Raw genomic sequence first — 21,810 nt, forward strand, 5'->3', positions numbered from 1 at the left:
CGTATGTTACTGTGTATTGTTCGACTCTCCATATAACCCCTCTTAATTCCCTAATCCTTTGATTTACAATACAAAGGAGGGATACAAAGTGTTTTGACTGCTGAAATGTTGCAACGGCCATATTCTCTTGTACATTAGAAAAAAAGTTCATTAATTCAACGTGTCCTTGCATACAAATTAAGTTTTAATTACAGATCGGTGGTCATGTGTCCTTGGGTTGCCAAACGCCGTCTGATATTCCTTTCTTTGTTGGTTGCATAGCTGCATGGATGTCCCTGCATATCATTATTGTGCAATGTATGAGTCACATTCATGCTCGTACTAAGATGCACCATCACGGCACCCAGTGTGGGGTTTGTATGCTTTCCTGATTTTCATAACAAGAGCGAGATGGCTCACGGTTATAGAATGCAAAGCAACACCCAAAACGCAAATATAGATGAAAAGTGTGTGTGTGTGTGTGTGTGTTCGCGCGCGTAAACAATATATATATATATATATATAAAATATATATATATATATATATATATTATATATATATATAATATATATATATATATTTTACACACACACACACACACTCACACACACACACACACACACACACACACACACACACACACACACACACACACACACACACACACATATATATATATATATATATATATATATATATATATATATATATATATATATATATATATATATATATATATACGTACACACAAGTATACGTATATGCATAGTACCATTAGAGTACTTTATATCGCCTTTCATTCAGTACATTAGTGCGAACATATATACATAGTAGATCATTGTTTCTACATATTAGACGCTGGATGAAGCTATCCCACACACAAAAGACCTCCAACTTTTTAGAAAGGCAAGTACTGACTCTTCACCACGGCTTATAGACTTCAGTGCAATTATTGGCCTCATTGTGATAGTTTATACAGGAGATTCGTAAAGGGGAGAGGGAGAGAGAGAGAGAGAGGGAGAGGGAGAGGGAGAGGGAGAGAGAGAGGAAGGGAGGGAGGGAAAAGGAGAGAGAGAGAGAGAGAGAGAGAGTAAAAGATCCCATTTTTTCAGGAAATGGGAAACCAAATCTTTGCTTAACCCTAGAAAAACAGAAATGAAAAGATATTAAAGAAATCACGCCGATATCAAACCGGGAAATCTAAAAGTAATTAAGAATGTTAATGTTAATTTCTTTGTAAATCATGTCAGATCAGTATGGATAAGGATAATGAAATAAATTAGTGAATGAATAACTAAGAAAATCCTATACCCGTGCATAAACGTGATCACTTTTAAGATTTGAACAAGGCGTATGTGTGTGTGTGTGTGTGTGTGTGTGTGTGTGTGTGTGTGTGTGTGTGTGTGTGTGTGTGTGTGTGTGTTGTGTGTGTGTGTGTGTGTGTGCGTGTGTGTGTGTGTATGCGTGTGCGCGTGCGTGTGCGTGTGCGTGTGCGTGTATATATATATATATATATATATATATATATATATATATATATATATATATATATACATATATATATATATATATATATATATATATATATATATATATAATATATTGTATATATATAATATATATATATATATATATATATATATATGTATGTATGTATGTATGTATATCTTAGTCGGTAGTCAACCTTCAAACTACACTAGGGAGTTTAAAAATTGTCTTTATTTTTTCGAAAAAGTTAAAAATCATCATTACTCCTACACTTATGTTGCATTCATCATATTTTGCCTTAGTGAGACAATATACAAGCAGGTAAAGTATTTGGTACCCATGTTTATGTAGGCATGTCTATATAAGTTCAGCAAACATAACTCCCCCATGGGTTATGTACACCAAAAGTGAGCCTAAAACAGATATCCACAGTCAGAGCGCGAGTGAAGAATTCTCATTCATCACAGCTCGTTGGTGAATGAAAATACTGAGACGCATTCAACTTGTCTCACTACGCATGGTATTGGAATTATCACCAAAACATCCTCGGTTATAGCACACCCTACGTTAGCACTCTAAGGTTACACTCTTGACTTTAATGCACAGGACATTGATCAACCTTTTTAGAAGCAGAAAAAAACTGTTCTTGAATAAATCCTTTGGGTTTATATACCATGAGGTATATAAATCATGGGGAAAGGTAACCCTGCGCAAGGTACTACTCAGTGGATATTATGTAAGTAAGTTCAGTTGATGGTAGCGAGGGATAGTGTGGCAGGACCCCAGTGTTCAGTATTGCATTTCTGTCGTTGTGTATGCGAGTTTTTTTTTTTTTGTTTGTGAGGTTTTTAGATTTGCCCGATTCTTCAAATTTGCCATGGAAAGCTGTTGCCGTAACGAATGGTGTGTAGAAAGAATGCTAAGATTCAGTGTTGGAGTGCAATTGTGCTTGTGTTTGTGGTGTATAAGGAATTCGTTGTACGTGTTTTGTGTGTTCGTGTTTGCCGTGTCTGTGATATTATCTAGGACTTTGAGCAGCTCTCTCTCTCTCTCTCTCTCTCTCTCTCTCTCTCTCACTCTCTCTCTCTCTCTCTCTAACTCTCTGTCTCTGTCTCCTCTCTCTCTGTCTCTCTCTCTCTTTCTCTCTCTCTCTCTCTCTCTAACTCTCTCTCTCTCTCTCTCTCTCTCTCTCTCCTCTCTATATATATATATATATATATATATATATATATATATATATATATACATAATATATATATCATCATCAATAACGGTATGCTCATGTTTGAGCAGCCGTGGACCTCTCCACCATCCTTCGCCACTCAACTCGATTTTGCGCTTTTCTTTCCACTTGTACCATCGTCAGCCCGCAAATATCTTTGATGTTGTCGCTCAGTCTTGTCTTCGGTTTGCCTCTTCCTCTGTTTCCTATCACCATCCCTGTCAGCAAGCTTTTCTCAATACTTTTACTTCTTATCACATGACCAACAAACTTTAGATTCCTTTTGTTTAAGATGTCCAACAGCTGGTCATTACAATTTATTTTTCTCAGCACTTCATCATTCGTTTTCTTTTCTGTCCAGTTAATACGCAGTACTCGTCTGTAACACCATAGTTCAAAACTATTGACCTTTTTCTTGTCTATCTTCTTCAGCACCCAACACTCAGAACCATATGACGCAATTGGGAAAACTAATGAGTTCAATAACCTCAGCTTTGTCCGTAAGGTAATGCTTCGGTCTTTCCAGATGTTATTGAGAGCAACTGTGGTGTTTTTGGCAATGGCATTTCTTCTTTTTATCTCCGGTAAATCATCATATGTATTAGTAAAAACAGCTCCAAGATAAGTGAACTCTTTCACATTTTCCACAACCACTCCATTGATTGTAACATGTTCATCATCGTTCATTGTCGGTTATCTTCGAATCTTCATAGTCTTAGTTTTCTTGGCATTAAGAAATAAACCAGACTTTTCACTTGCTTCTCTAACTTTATCTAATAGTTGTTGTAGTTCAATGATACTGCTGGCAATTAAAACTATATCATCGGCATATCTTAGATTTGATATTTTGTATCCTCCAACATCTACAGTTCTTTCAAAATTCTCTAGAGCACCTCTCATAATTGCTTCTGAATATATATTAAAAAGGTGCGGAGACAGAATGCAACCTTGTCAACCTTGGTTGACTTCGAACCATTCTGTTAACTCATAAGTGGTTCTTACAGTTGCTTGTTGTTGGTCATACATGGCTTTTATTAGTTGGATGATGTGTTTTGGAAATTTCATATCGTTCATGTTATTCCAGAGGATATCGTGATCAACAGTATCAAAAGCCCGCGAGTAATCAATGAAACACAGGTATAGGTCTTTCTAATGTTCTCTATTTTTCTCTATGATCAATTTTAGATTTAGAATCTGGTTTCTGGTACCTTTTCCAGGGCAAAAACCTGCTTGTTCGTCTGCAATTTCTTCTCTTAACTTTAACTTCATCCTTTCAGCAATAATTTTCAACAAAATTTTGCTGCTTCGACTTATTAATGCAATTGTCCTGTTATTGTTGCATTGGATTGTGTCACCTTTTTTAGGTATGGGAGTAAAGACTGGCCAACTTCTTTCATTCCAAATTTTCTTACAGTGTTTGTAGAAGTATTCAACACTTTCGCCAGCATTCTTGATTAGTTCTGCTATTATTTCATCTATTCCCAGGCTCTTGTTATTCTTTAATTCTTCTGTGGCTTTTATAACTTCGTCTAGCAGTGGCGGTGGTTCATCTTCGCTGTCATTGAGTCGAATTAATGTTGTTGTTAGATCTTTATTCTTTTTGTATAAGTTGGAACAATATTGATTCCCTATATCTTTGACTTCTTTTCCATCACATAAAACTAGTCCATCTTCAGTTTTGATAGTGTCCATTGTAGGTTTAAATTTTCATGTAATGTTCCGTACTCCTTGGTTGAGTTCTTATTGATAGAACAGTTTTCAATTCTCTGGCAATATTCATTTAAATATTTTTCCTTATCTCGTCGCAATAATCTTTGAATTTTTGTATTTTGGTTTTTGTAAATTACTTCTTCAACTGGATTATTGATACCCTTTGATTTTAGGCATCTTCTTGTTTCAATTTCACTTAGTGTTTCTTCAGATATCCAGGGGGGAATTTGTCTTTTCTTTTTAGCGATAGTTTCTTAAGCAGCGCTCAGCAAGAATTCTTTTCCTTCTTCTCACAACTCATTTGGTGTTTTATCTTCACATTGATTGAGCAATTCAAATTTGTTTGACACTGTAATTCTGTAATTGTTGTCAAGAGTTTTGTAGTCGAGCTCTAGAGGTGGTGTGGACGCTCCATCTTTTTGAGTCTTATTTGAAAGTCGATAGTTAGTAGTTCGTGGTCACTGTTGCAGTCGGCACCAGGTCTTGTCTTGGCATTTTTATACAACTTTTCCATTTCTGGTTCAAAACAATGTGAAAACCACGTGTACAAGTGCCTTGGGTGGTGTTGGAACAATGTGTTGGCTATAACTACATTATTTGTACTACAGAATTCAGTCAAATCTTCACCCATTTCATTTATATCTCCAAGGCCGAATTTTCCACAGATGTCATTTTTTAGATCATTTTTGCCTACTTTAGCACTGAGGTTTCACATAATTATTTTTATATCTCTGTTAGGGATTGTGTCTAAAGTTTCTTGGAGAGTGTTATAAAAATTTTCCATTTCTTCACTTGCAATGTTGGTTGGTGCATAGCATTGTATAATACTAATGTTATGAGGTTTTGCTTGTATTCTGACTTTTATAATGTGATCATTTATTGGGTTGTACCCAATTAGTGCATTTGCAGTTTTTTTTCGTGAGAATCATAGCAACTCTGTGACTATAATTTCCTTCTTCTTTTCCAGAAAAAAAGAACTGTATTGTTTTCTTTAGTTTGAAATTTCCATTTCTTTTCCAATTGGTCTCACTGATTCCTAGTATTTGAATGTTGCATCTATACATTTCGTTACAGACAGTATGCAATTTACCCATCTCTTTCATTTTCCTTACGTTCCACGTTCCGATTTTTAATGAGTTTCTTAGCTGGACATGTTTTCTTTGTCTTCTTTGTCTTCCAGATGCGTGTTTAACATTGTCAGCCTGGTTGCTCACTGAACAACGCGCCCCTTAATAACCCAGGCGACGGGCGATGTGGTATGAATTATCATTTCTGTATTTAATCATTGGTGTAGAGGTTTGTCAGGAAAAAAGAAAAGTTGAGTGGAATCCCCCAGGCTCCTTCTCAACTCGCAGTCTCCAACTAACTAGGAGGAACTATCTCTGCCGCTTTGAAACAGTTACAGTGTAATACGCCAGACATATTGTTTGGTGAAACCAGCAATCAGTAGAACCGAAGGTGTTTTCACCAGATATCCACAACCCTGGCATAGGGAGCTAATAGGGTGCTGTTCTTGTTCAAGGGAACCCCAGGGTACAGTTTATTGTCTTACCCAGGACTAATATATATATATATAGATATATATATATAGATATATATATTAGTATATATATGTATATACACATATATATACATATATACATATATATATACATATATATACATATATATATACATATATATATACATATATACATATATATATATACATATATATAATATATACATATACATACATATATGGATATGTGTATTACATTCGTGTGGTGTGTGTGTGTTGTGTGTGTGTGTGTGTGTGTGTTGTTTGTGTGTGTGTGTGTGTGTGTGTGTGTGTGTGTGCGCGCGTGCGCGTGCGTGTGCGCGTGCGTTTGCGTGTGCGTGTGCATGTGCGCGTACGTGTACGTATGCGTTTGTGTGTGTGTGTATATATGTATATGATATATATACATATATATGTATATATATTGAGAGAGAGAGAGATATTCCAGATACAATAACTATTCGACCAGCCTTTACTGCAGTGAATCTAGAAGTTCTGGCTGTGCATCAAACATTTTATACGTGCTTCTCGATACAAGATGTGCGCCAGGTGTATGTGACTTAATTTGTGTAATGACTCTGGCAGCCTTGGTACTGACCTGCGCAAGTTTTTTATTGTTGTCGAAGGCAGTTGTAGGTTTCACGTTTAAGTGTGCGGGACTGATGTGCATGATATATCGGAGTACTCCTGTTCTAAATTTCTGTGTTAGGCAATTTCCCACTGGTGGAAGATATTAAAGACTAACTGATGATGTTGGCCGTCGTCCAGAGAGTCTAGAAGAAGATTAAAGAGTGGATAAGCGAGATAATTGACAATAATGGGAACAAAGCAGTCAAGCGAGTCTTTATGGGACATAAGAAGAACGAAACAGATTTTATAGTCTGTAGGCCATGCGGGTTTCTAAAGTCGGGAAACGGGGATACATGACCCGAGTACTTTACTTTATATTTTAAAAGTATTTTTTTACGGTTTGGGAAAGACGGGGAGGGGGGATGTTTTTAACTTTTTTAAGTTGATCGGAAAATGAAACAGGGTTTTGTTTGGGCTGAAACCATTAAAAAATTATGTAGGGGTCTTGGGCCCATTCCTGTTTTGCATGTTTCCCCAAAGTTTGCCCAAAAACTTTCTTATAGCGCTTTTTTGCCTTTGAAATGGGAAAACACAATAAAAAAATTTTGGGAAATAGCTTGGGGTCCCCTAACTTAAAAGTTCCCAAAGAAAAGCCTTGTTTTTTTGGCATTGTAGTTGTTTAGTTTGTACGTTTTTAAGGAAAGTAAGAACCGTAGTGTGTATAATGCAGTTTTCGATTTGGTTTTTGGGACAAGTGAGGTATTTTTTTGAGTATTATCGGCGCAGGGGTTTGCAAAGGTCGATACGAAAAAAGATTGGGGTTTTGCTCGATTCCCTGTTTTTAAAAAAGGTTAATGTATGTAATTAAAGGGGGTTGGGGAAATGAGCGAGATATTTTTCTAGAATTTTAATATTAGAGCAGGGTCTGGCCTTGGGCCATTAAAAATCAGTTGTCAAAGGGGGGGGGGAGGGCGTTAGGTATATAAAAGTTTGTTTATTGAAAAAGGAAAAAGGCAGAAGTGATTTTGTTTTTTTCGTAAAAAAAAAGGTTACAAATGTGTGATTTTTTTTCGTGATTTGGGAAAAGCGGGGTTAACGATGTGGAGCCATTTACGTGGGAAAAATTTTTGACTTCCGTCCCCTTTTTGGTTTGTATGTTTTGTGGTATCTATTGAGCTTCACTTCCCTCGACAACAAGAAGTGGTTATTTGTGTACATTTTGAGTCGTGATTGTTTAAAATTTTTTTGTTTTTATTGTGTACAGTAGCTTCAAACGTAAATAGTAAAACAGTTCTCGCAAGGAGCTAAAAAAGGCAGGAATATGTTGGGGAATGTGGGTTTTCTTTTAAATTTTCTCGATTGCTACTGGTATGTTAAAAAACCCTCGGGGGGAAATAGTAGAAGAGTGCTGATAGGGGGGGGAAAGGTTTTAAAAAGGCAAGGGAGAAGGGTAGGAAGGGAGGAGGAGCAACAACATAGAAGATGTTTATTATACAGTGAGGGTTTGCCCGGCCCCAGTTAAGACACCGTTTCAAAGAGATGCTTCTTTTTCGGTGTATTTAAAGCGTAAACTTTAATATATTATTTTACGAAAATATAAACCAGACCACACAAAAAAAAAAAGAACACCCCAAACATTTTAATACGCATAAAATCTTTAAGGCTTAAACGTTTACAAATTTACTCTTCGAAGCTATCACCATTTATCATCGTTCACAAATCTTGACCAGCATCCACAGTTTTTCTCTTGCTGATTTAGATTAATGCCGTTAGCACAGTGTCTCACATTTCTAAAAGAACATAAAACAAAACTAAATACAATTTCTGACCCTTGTTTCCATCTCCATGTGGAAATTAATGTCAATTGTATTTCATTAACCTGATTCACATTTATACAGTATTCAAATAAACAAAAAAGTATTATATATTATATATATATATATATACTAATATATATATATATATTGTGTGTGTGTGTGTGTGTGTGTTTGTTTGTGTTTGTGTGTTTGTTGTGTGTGTGTGTGTGTGTGACATACCTTATATTCTAATTACAACCAAATGCGTGGCCCAAAGGGTGACTACCACACTATCGCACGGCTGCCTCTGCTAAAAAGACGTTTCACCTTGCTTAGGCCTACCACAACAACTACCCATCCATCTACCCCACAGACTACGGTGACGTCACGCCTGCGAACTGTCTCGTTACACTAATTAACGATTTTCAGATCAGTAAATGTGAGATGGTATGACAACCACCATTAGATGGAGGGAAACCATTCAAATTCATGTCCATATATATATATTTTTTTTTTCTATTACCTTACTATGGCTATTTTTTTCGAGAAAAAGGGGACTGACTTAAGGTACCGCAGAGAAGAGACATAGGAAAGGGGAGAGGTAATGGGACTGGGAAAGTCCTGCGGCTAGAACGAGAAGAGGGATAAGGTATAGACAGTATGAGATGAACATGTTGGTTTCCGCCGTTTTACCCTTTTTCCTTATACCTTCTGTGAAAGGACTTGTAACAATTTAGTGGGTTGACGATGCAAACCGAAGTGTCGACTGGCTGGTGGAACATATGTTTGTTTACGTATAAGATATACAAATCAAAGCAACTCCAAAAAGGAAAACCAATAAAAAACATTAAACCATTTCTGAAAGCACCACAGTAAAATGCTAAACGGATAAAAACTGGTTTTATGGACACTTTGTTTAGCCTGGGGTAAGGTGTGGGTGTTGAACAAAATCATTTTGTATAACACGTGTCCAGCAGTCACTCGACCACTTTCGCTGAGTGTATGAACACAGCCGTTTCAATTTGTATATGTTAAATGTTGAACAGATTTAATGAAGTAGTCAGATCAGATGGTTCGACATAAAAGGATATTTCAAGAATCAGTTAAGTATAGACGATGTCCATGACTCACTTTTGTAATGTTACCAACAGCAATCTATACATCATGTACCAGTCATTCATCACTTCCATGCACTCATTCCTTGCTTGCATTCACATTCATTCATCACTTACATTCACATTCATTCATTCAACACATTCACATTCATTCATTCATCACTCGCATTCACATTCATTCATCACTTACATTCACATTTATTCATCACTTACATTCACATTCCTTTATTCATCACTTACATATTCACATTTATTCATCACTTTTCTTTACATTCATTCATCACTTACATTACTATTCATTCATCACGTACATTCACATTCATTCATTCATCCCTTATTCAGTCATTCACTGACATCCATTCATTCATCACTCACATTCACAGTCGTTCATTCACCACTCGCATTTACATTCACTTATTACTCACATTCACAACCATTCAGTCCTAACATTGATTTATTCATCCGACACACTCTCATTCATTAATTCGTTCATCATTGATTCACTCATTCAACCACTCATATCATTCAATAGTGAAGGGTAATCCCCTACAGTAAACGAAAAAAAAAAAAAAATCCTCTTTATTTCTTAAGTTGCTTCTTTGTTGCATGAAAAAAAAAATATTTCCTCTTTATTTCTTAAGTTGCTTCTTTGTTGCATGAAAAAAATATTTCCTCTTTATTTCTTAAGTTGCTCCTTTGTTGCATGAAAAAAATATATTCTTTCACTCTTTTAATTTTTTTCTTAAGTGCTTCTTTGTTGCATGAAAAAAATATTATCCTCTTTATTTCTTAAGTTGCTTCTTTGTTGCATGAAAAAAAAATTCCTCTTTATTTCTTAAGTTGCTTCTTTGTTGCATGAAAAAAAATTATTTCCTCTTTATTTCTTAAGTTGCTTCTTTGTTGCATTAAAACAATGTCCCATCTGTAATTATTATTTGACATGTGAAAGTGAAGAATAAACGTTAATACACGTGGTTCTTGTTGAAAAAAATAAAATGAAATGAAAATACAACACAGCACTGATAGTAGGGAGAGGTGAATATAGATATGTAACGAGCATCTGTTTATATGTGAATATGTGTGTTATATGTAATCGAATTAGAATCGCATGTAAATGAGAATATTATCTTGAATAACAGAAGGATTATAGCGTAGGTAATCTTTCTTTTTTATAATTTTCATCAGGTATAATAGTAAATATTAATGGCAATAGTAGAAGCAGGCAATATTGATCTTTAACAGCGGTTATAGTTTGCCCCTCGTTTTTCTTCATCCCTGGTAACTTCCATCAACCCTGTCCATTTTTTTTCTCCCACACTCTCAAGGTCTACTTCAATTGCTAGATGCACCCCTCCTTTAGTTATGTGGTTTCCCCCAGACCCACACGCAAACTACTATCAAACCTGATATCATCTCTCGAATTACCCAAGTTTCATGTATATGTTATACTTACGACAGTGGTTTTGACTGCTTATAAACGGAGGCAGTGGTGACGGCAGTGGTGGTCCTGCCTCTCTCTCATAGGACCGGCGTTTGTCCTTTTATTCGTTAGAGCCGATTATAAGGTTATTAATATTTTATATCCTGTTTATAAAAACGATATTGTTAATAGGTTTAAAATATGACACTACTTTTGAATTCATGCTGTCATAAATGTTTCATTAAGTCTTACATGTTTGCATTAAAATGTCTAAAACTCAAGCTTCATTAAATGTAAAGGAGAGAGAACCGAGTAGTCCTAACGCAAATACTGTGAATGTGGCACGCATGTTGCAATATATTTATGAATGTATAGTGTGAATCTCGGAGTAAAATTCTTAAAAGTGCTTAATTGTTTTTTTAAAGAGGGTGTTTGGACAATATAGATGTATTAGTCGTAAATAGTCCATGACAGGAAACATTTAGATGATCCACAAGACAGGGATTATGTGCAACTACTATGGACTGTGCCATATGTCGAGTTACAAAATTAAAAAGGGTAATGCAACACGGCGCCTTACGGTGAATTGCCAGATATTGTTTTTGTCCTTATTTTCCCAAACCACTTCCTTCCTCAGGGATTTCTAAAATAAATATTGACTTTATCCGGCAATCATCTGACCGCAGTCTCTCTCTCTCTCTCTCTCTCTCTCTCTCTCTCTCTCTCTCTCTCTCTCTCTCTCTCTCTCTCTCTCTCTTTCCTCCCTCCCTCCCTCTCCTTCTCCTCCCTCCCTCTCCCTCTCCTCCCTCCCTCTCCTTCTCCTCCCTCCCTCTCCTTCTCCTCCCTCCCTCTCCTTCTCCTCCCTCCCTCTCCTTCTCCTCCCTCCCTCTATCAATGCTTTGAAAGTACAAAATATTGCAAGTAGGCAATCACAGCATACTATCATATGTGTATCGCAGCTGCAAGTTCCCATTGATGAGTTGTCCAATAGAGGTGAGGAGATGCGCCATAGATAAATACAGTACTGTAACACAATGCGAACATTTGTGTACCCTACAGATATATGGGTCAAACAGAATATAATGAACAAAGCACCATCCACTTATCTTATCTCACGAGAAACAAAGTGGCAAGGAGGTGAGATCATCGCCACGTCCCTCCTTACGAACAATGATAAGCACACAATATCTTTGCCTACGCGTTAGGTTGAATCCTCTTTATCCAAAACTTCAATCGTTTTTTTTTGTTTTTTGTTTTTTTCTTTTTGCGTACTGATAAGCAGTATACCACCGAAATAACGTAGCACTGTGAAATCAAAGACTGAGATATTTCATAAATTGAACCACGTGTCAAGTCTTGCAGAAGGCAACACATTGGAATATATAGGACTAGTCCCGATTTTGCAATATAATCGTAAAGAACATGGGATTTGAGAAAGGCTTATCACAAATACAAGATATCAAACACATACTCCCCTACGGAAGAACGTTGAAGGATATACTGTATTAAGGAAGACCGTTCCCAATATCGCAGTGTATGATAAAAAGGAAGGGTGGACTTTTGACAAATAATGTGAAGATACAAAATTTTGATTCAAACAGCATAAACAACAACTCATATGAGAGTACTAAAGACGACATTCTTTGATGACATGTTCCACACAATAGATACCGTAATTATAGATTTCTTTGGCAATATAGGAAAAGAGAAACAATCGAAAATCTATATTATGGGAGTGTGAAAAGGGAGAGAGATAAAGATTGATAATAAGTTGCAAAAATATATATGTACAGCGATGTTTTCCAAGAGTGAGAGGCCCCAAACGTTGACTTAAAGCTCAAATATCTCAACAAAGAGCAAGATTAATTTATAATATAAGATAACGTTACAGTCACTAACAAGGAAAATAAAGAAATGATGACAAGAGCCTAAGATGAATAACCAAATTTAATTTCCACTGAGAAGAATGATAATAAGTTTAGACATGATAAAAAGAGCATAAACACGTCTTTTGGGTTTAGTTCCAGGCAGATTTCAGACAATGGAGGATAATGAGGAGACAATGAAAATGTAAATTCTAATTTAAAAAACAGAGATCAGAGAGAAGACTACGAAAAAAGCCCACGTTTTAAGAACAAGAAAGTGAATGCTGAGAGAACACATACAAAAGGCGAAAATACAGGCAAATGATAAGAAAATGAAGGAAAAACAAAACAGAGCCAAGTGAACTTTTTCAAAAAAAAGCATGTCACAAACACAAAGGCGAAACATGGTATAGAGAGTCGAACAGTTGTATAAAGTGATGATGATGATGATGTTGTTGATGATGATGATGATGATGATGATGATGATGATGATGATGATGATGATGATGATGATGATGATGTATGATGATGATGATGATAATAATAATGATGATAACAATTAATAATAATAATTTTCTTTTAAATATCGCCACTGAAAGTACCAAGAATTATACCAACAACTATAATTTCATAGTACCTTAATAGGTAAAAAGTATTTCTCGGCCTAATATTGTATCTTAAAGTCTCGGTTTAACAACATCTGTCTAAAGTTTTAGTTTAATAATATAATTGTTTAATACCATCTCTTAAAGTTCTGAATCAATTCTAGAGGAAAAACACACAAAAAAAATCTGTTATTTAGGATCTCTTGCTAAACAAGAGATCCTAAGTAAAGCTCACGTCGACTTTCACCGCCAAATATTTCCAGTGATTTCCGATATTCACGCGAATGATTGATTAGAATTCTAAATGAAATTCAGTCACACGAACTGGCGCGATTCGCTAGTGGTCTGCCTACTGTGAGTCATCCTATTGAGAAATCCAATTGATTCCTCCCCCCACCCCCTTAAGAAAAAAAAAAAAAGGGCGAGAGAAAACATAGAAAAATCTTTCACATTTTTTTTCACTCAGAATGAATAACATCGCTAAGACCGCCTGAGTGGGGGTTTAGGGGTGGTAAAATGAGACGCAAAAACTCGTAATTTATTCAAGGCTTGTCTCGGAAATATTTTCAGAAAGATTAACTGGGTAAGTGTAAATGGTCAACAGGATTTGCAGGAGATAAGATCAAGGACTTCAGTAGTGAATTTATAAGTAATTCAAAAAAAAAATAAATAAAAATAAATAAATAAATAATAATAATAATAATAATAATAATAATAATAATAATAATAATGATAATGATAATGATAATGATAATGATAATGATAATGATAATAATTATAATGAAATTAAATTTGCCGATACATGTAAGATAATTCGAAAATGAAGTTTGGATTCTTGATGAAAACATTTTCCTAAGTTATTTACATATACTTATGGAAAGGAAATGCACACACACACACACACACACACACACACACACACACACACACACACACACACACACACACACACACACACACACACATACACACGCACTCACAAACACACACACACATATTATGAGGAATATGACAAGCATCGTTATGCCTTGCGACCAGTGATCCCACCTCCTCTGAAGCGGCTCATTCAACAAGCTGCCGGCCACATCACCCTTTCCCTTCTACAGCTGACTGACCAAAGCAGCGATGACAGCGCCTTCTGTAGCCGGTTTGGTCCTCCTCAAAAGACACGCTTCTAATGAACTTCCTCCCGCCATTGGGACGTTGTGGCATGAGCGGTCAGCGGCGTTTGAGAAGCTCAACCTCAAAGTAAACGTGATAAGAAATCAGTCGCTTTTCTTCCGTTCCCTTTCGAAGAACGATGTTTGATTTCGGCGTCGGATTATCGAGCCATGAGGTTTCAAATTTGCGTATAGTTTCTTTTGCAAAGTTCTTTCACTTATGACCTCTATCTTATCCGCAGGAATCAGTGTCATCAAACTAGTTTCATGAATTGAGATATAAAATTGGATAAAATAGATTTTTAGACTGTCTAGCACAGTTAAGGGATACATACACACATATCCTATTCGCCATACATTCCTATACCTATACCTTTATATATAAATATGTTTATACCCATATCTATAACTCACTCTCTCTCTCTCTCTCTCCCTCTCTCTCTCTCTCTCTCTCTCTCTCTATATATATTATATTATATATATATATATATATATATATATATATATATATATATATATGTATATATATATATATATATATATATATATATATATATATATATATATATATATATATAATGTATATATACGGTTGTGTGTGTGTGTGTGTGTGTGTGTGTGTGTGTGTGTGTGTGTGTGTGTGTGTGTGTGTGTGTGTGTGTGTGTGTGTGTGTGTGTGTGTGTGTGTGTGTGTGCGTGCTTGCATGCGCACATGATACATATAACCAGGTAGCTCCACTTCCATTTAGCTTGTTGAACCCAAACTTTTTCTTACAGCTGTTAATGGTATGGAACTCTTCATTATAATAAATGTAATGGATCATTTTTGTTTTACTTCTGGTAATTATAAAAATTTCGAGGAAATAATACAAATAATTATGTATCTGGCTATAGTTGATATCTCACAGCGAACTCTCATTGGCTGAACCAGATAACGTCATTAGCTTCACCCCTTTATTTGACCCGGTCAGTCTGTGCTGCGAATAGATTAGATATAGATAGCAACAGATATATCATCATCAATAACGGTATGCTCATGTTTGATCAGCCTGGACCTCTCCATCATCCTTCGCCACTCAACTCGATTTTGCGCTTTTCTTTCCACTTGTACCATCGCAAATATCTTTGATGTTGTCGCTCAGTCTTGTCTTCGGTTTGCCTCTTCCTCTGTTTCCTATCACCATCCATGTCAGTAATTTTTTCTCAATACTTTTACTTCTCATCACATGACCAATAAACTTTAGTTTCCTTTTGTTCAAGATGTCCAACATCCGGTCTTTACAATTTATTTTTCTCAGTACTTCATCATTCGTTTTCTTTTCTGTCCAGTTAATACGTAGTACTCGTCTGTAACACCACAGTTCAAAACTATTGACCTTTTTCTTGTCTATCTTCTTCAGCACCCAACACTCAAATCCATATGAAGCAATTGGGAAAACTAATGAGTTCAATAACCTCAGCTTTGTCCGTAAGGTAATGCTTCGGTCTTTCTAGATGTTATTGAGAACAACTGTGGCGCTTTTGACAATGGCAATTCTTTTTATCTCCGGTGAATCATCATATGTATTAGTAAAAACAGCTCCAAGATAAGTGAACTCTTTCACATTTTCCACAACCACTCCATTGATTGTAACATGTCCATCATCGTTCGTTACCGGTTATTTTCGAATCTTCATAGTCTTAGTTTTCTTGGCATTAAAAAATAAACTAGCCTTTTTGCTTGCTTCTCTAACTTTATCTAGTAGTTGTTGTAGTTGAATGATACTGCTGGCAATTAAAACTATATCATCGGCATATCTTAGATTTGATATTTTGTATCCTCCAACATCTACAGTTCCTTCAAAATTCTCTAGAGCACCTCTCATAATTGCTTCTGAATATATATTAAAAAGGTGCGGAGACAGAATACAACCTTGTCGTATCCATTGGTTGACTTCGAACCATTCTGTTAACCCATAAGTGGTTCTTACAGTTGCTTGTTGTTGGTCATACATGGCTTTTATTAGTTGGATGATGTGTTTTGGAAATTTCATATCGTTCATGTTATTCCAGAGGATATCGTGATCAACAGCATCAAAAGCCCTCAAGTAATTGATGAAACACAGGTATGGGTCTTTCTGATGTTCTCTATTTTTCTCTATGATCAATTTTAGATTTAGAATCTGGTTTCTGGTACCTTTTCGAAGGCGAAAACCTGCTTGTTCGTCTGCAATTTCTTCTCTTAACTTTAACTTCATCCTTTCAGCAATAATTTTCAAAAGATTTTTGCTGCTGTGACTTATTAATGCAATTGTCCTGTTATTGTTGCATTGGAGTGCGTCATTTTTTTTAGGTATGCGAGTAAAGACTGATTTTACCCAGTCTTCTGGCCATCTTCTTTCATTCCAAATTTTCGTACAAAGTTGTAGAAGAAGTATTCAACACTTTCGCCAGCATTCTTGATTAGTTCTGCTGTTATTTCATCTATTCCCGGGGTCTTTTTATTCTTTAATTCTTTTATGGCTTTTATAACTTCGTCTAGCAGTGGCGGTGGTTCATCTTCGCTGTCATTGAGTCAAATTAATGTTGTTGTTAGATCTTTATTCTTTTTGTATAAGTTGGAACAATATTGATTCAATCTGTCTTTGACTTCTTTTCCATCACATAAAACTGGTCCATCTTCAGTTTTGATAGTGTCCATTGTAGGTTTAAATTTTCGTGTAATGTTTCGTACTTCTTGGTAGAGTTCTTTAGCTGTCTTATTGATAGAACAGTTTTCAAATTCTCTGGCAATGTTCATTTAAATATTTTTCCTTATCTCGCCGCAATAATCTTTGAATTTTTGTATTTTGTTTTTTGTAAATTACTACTTCAACTGGATTATTGATACCCTTTGATTTTAGGCATCTTCTTGCTTCAATTTCACTTAGTGTTTCTTCAGATATCCAGGGGGAATTTGTATTTTTCTTTTTGGCGATAGTTTCTTAAGCAGCGCTCAGTAGGAGTTCTTTTCCTTCTTCCCACAACTGATTTGGTGTTTTATCATTTTCACATTGATTGAGCAATTCAAATTTGTTTGACACTGTAATTCTGTAATTGTTGTCAAGAGTTTTGTAGTTGAGCTTTAGAGGTGGTGTTGGACGCTCCATTTTTTTTTTAGTCTTATTTGAAAGTCGATAGTTAGTAGTTGGTGGTCACTGTTGCAGTCGGCACCAGGTCTTGTTTTGGCATTTTTTATACAACTTTTCCATTTCTGGTTCAACACAATGTAGTCAATTTGGTTACGTGTTCTTTTGAGAGCCGCGTGTACAAGTGTCTTGGGTGTTATTGGAATAATGTGTTGGCTATAACTAGATTATTTGCACTACAGAATTCAAATAAAAATCTTTACCTCTTTCATTTATATCTCCAAGGCCGAATTTTCCACAGATGTCATTTTTTTAGATCATTTTTGCCTACTTTGGCGTTGAGGTCTCCCATAATTACTTACATATATATACACATATGTAAATCAGGGATATACGGCTTTGTCGTCATGGAGAATTAAAAATTTCTTACCTTTTCGATATTTCCTAACTTCATCATTAAACCTGACCGATCAGTAAAGTGCAAGCAAATGTCATTCGGTGTAATTCATATTTCATAAATCATTTCATGCTAATAATTCATAATGATATTAGTAATAATAATGATAGTTATAATGATAATGCAAATACTAATAATATATGATAATAATATACCAGTGTAATATAATGAAAATATAATATTACTATGATAATTATATTAATAATCTAACAAATAATAATACATGTTATTCATAATTCAGTCAACAGAACCCAGGACACTCGCACTGGCACTTGCTCGTACCTAACTGAAGCTGGCAGGAGATCCCTCATGCCTCATACCCCAGGGAGTCGAACGCTGGGTGTATTCACGCAGGAGACTAAGGGACACACTCAAAGGGAACGATTCATTAGTAATTCATTTTGTTAAAATATGGAATCCTGTCTTCATTAAGGGTATTCCGATCACACACAACTATCTAAAAGTATATGTATGTGCACGTGTTTGTTTGTGTATATGTATATATATATATATATATATATATATATATATATATATATATATATATATATATATATATATATATATATACATATATATATATATATATATATATATATATATATATATATATATATATATTTATATATATTATATATATATTAAATATATATATATAATATTATATATATATATATATATATATAATATATATTATAATATATATATATATGCATACATATGCACACACACACACACGTGTATGTGTGTGGGTGTATGTATATGTATATATATATATATATATGCATGTATGTGTATGTATACATACATATATATATATATATATATATATATATATATATATATATATATATATATATATATATATATATATATGGTTATATCACACACATATATATGAATATGTATCCCAAATTTTATTTGTGTACATTATAAAAGACGTGATATTAGTAACCAGATTAGCTACCCCCAGCCTTAATCACTGCAGCAACACGTCTTGGCATGCCTCGAATGTACCGGGGGCCTTTTCCCCGATTTCTGGGTTTTTATGCTATACCTTTATCAGTCGTTCAATTAGCTCAACATTGGTAGTACATTCTACCTGGTTTATCTCATCTTTCACTTGTTTCCATAAACGAGCTATAGGATTTAAATTTGAACTGTAGTGAGATCCATCATGTATGAAAATGAAGTCATTATCTGGGAATCGCTAACTTCAGTCAATAATGTCACGATATCCAACTTGATTTAGTTTACTTTTTACAACGTCTAATCTTCCAGTACCCATGGCAGAGATTACTGATCACACCATCACCTTGATAGAGAATTTTACTAGTGCTTTCTTGCAGTTGGGGTGGTTCTTCTCTAAGAATGTCCTTCCAACAAATTTTCGTCTGGCCATCAGTATTCTACTGTAGACTCATCACTGACCACATCATCACCTTGGTAGGGAATTTTAATAGGGCTTTTATGCAGTTTAGGCGGTCTTTCTCTAAGATGGTCCTTCTGACAAATTTTCGTCTGGCAAATAAAAATACCAGTGACAGATATGAGATGACTGGTTCAAATAAAAATCTTTTGAACACCATCTACATGACCTTTTTCTGGTCTCGCTTTTGAACCAAACATGATCATATGAGAGGTAATATTTGGTATCCAACATTTATTTTCTTTTTTATATATGCATATATAGTTCACTAAATTATGTTTGCTTCATGTAGAAACATAGTCTAAAAGGAAATTTTAAGTAGATTTACCTTTCCCCAAATGCTTTGACATTCAATCTTTGCCCAGGCCAGTTGTTTCTTCCTGATGATTACAATTAGTCTTGGTACCTTAGGTGCATGCCCACATGCCTAGTGTCCCATCTTATTTAACTTTTTTTCTGACTGTAAAGAGCTAACACTCGACGCCATAGCCAGTTGCTTGGACGACTTTGAGCAATCTTGTTTAACCATATTTACAAGCATTCTGTCCTGTTTAGGAGAGGAGACAGACATTCCTCCACAGTTTCCTCATTGATTGGGTGCAATCAGTTTTCTTTTCACTTTTGCAACTGTAGTTTTGGGAAACACGCAATTTCTTTCTTGGCCATTTCCTGCTTTCTTAGAGACATTTGGAGATGAACTTTAATAGCAGAAAAATTCGCCCAACTTAAAGCCTTTCCTCCTGTGGTACATCATTAAGCAGTCTTGATGCGATGTGCATGGTAGGAAGGGCTAGGTTTAGTCAATGCATGTATTATAAGAAATAAAACCAGAACTGTAAGTCTGGGAACAGTATTAAGGGTCACACATACGCACATATGTGTGTGTGTGTGTGAGGATGTTAGTTATGAAAGTCGTCTGAAATGTTTCCTGAAATGTGAAGTACTCTGTATTTCCATTTATATTTTGGTTTTCTCGACTTTTGCATTACACATTTCTTGACTTAATTCTACCTTTTTATTTCACATCATCCAGGGCTCCATTTTTACAGCTGACAAATGAAAAGGCACAATGGAATATATCTGTCGTCTGTTCGAACCGCAGTCGAACAAGAACAAGAACTAGTTGTTATTTTTGCTTTCCACCGATCGGCTACCGTTTACAAAGGGTCGGCAAGCATACTCATTTATTTTTACAAATAACTTACTCCATTTTACTATTACGCATTTCCTTTGATGACGAATGAATTCGTTTATCATAAAAATATTTCCTTCATCATATACATCTCATACTTTTATTGTAAAACAATATAACGATGTGTTGCCAGTACTCCACTGTTTTAGGCACAGCCACAAAGTTGTCTTTTCTCTCTTTGTGTTTATATCTACTGGCTTAAAGTCTGCTGTATGGGTTCTTATACTCTAAGATGAGAATATAGCTTAGTCTGCATTGACTGGAATTACTGTTATTTTCAGTTTGTAATTCTGTTCTTTCTAATTAAACTCTGTGTACTACCACCCATTTGCAACATGTTAATGTGTAAGACCTTATTGGCATAGGTATCAAACAATAAAAATGTATATATAATCAGCATTTGAGGTTTGGCAGGTTCATTACTCGTAATTTCCGTTTCCCCGGGCCAAAATGTCTTGATTTATGCATAAATAATTGGCTTGGATGTGTGAAAGATAAAGCTTCTAGATGAAATTAATGTTGTTTATTAAAGTCAATAATAAAGGTGGTTATATACAACTACATCTACATATTCATGTTGATTTTGCTCATTTTCTGTCAAATATATTAAAAACCGGAGACAAGCAAGAAATAAAAGTGAGTAATATATATATATAAATATATATATATATATATCTATATATATATATATATATAGATATATAAATCTATATATATATATATCAAATAAAAATATATACGTCATTTGAGACACTCCTAATGAGATCGGATCGGGATCATTAATTCCGAAAGTTTTTCATAAAAGTTTTCAAGAAATATCTGAAGGCGAAAAAATGTTGAGGGTTAAGAGGGAAATGACCTTCTGTCTGGAAAAAAAATAAAGTAACATGATTATGTATATTTCTACACACATGCACACACTCAGTTAGTCACGCACACACCACACAACCCACACCACACAACACACACAACACCCACACACCACACACTCTCACGGCCCACAACACACACACACACACACACACACACCAAACACACACACACACTCACACACACACACGCATGCATGAGTGACTTGATAAAATAAAGTTCAGCTGGCTACACTGAAGTCAAGTTTATTAAATTAGATAGCTAAAGAAGCACGCACACCGAAC

Source organism: Penaeus monodon, chromosome 6 (genome assembly GCF_015228065.2).
Source record: "Penaeus monodon isolate SGIC_2016 chromosome 6, NSTDA_Pmon_1, whole genome shotgun sequence".
In the NCBI taxonomy this organism is placed as follows: Eukaryota; Metazoa; Arthropoda; class Malacostraca; order Decapoda; family Penaeidae; genus Penaeus; species Penaeus monodon.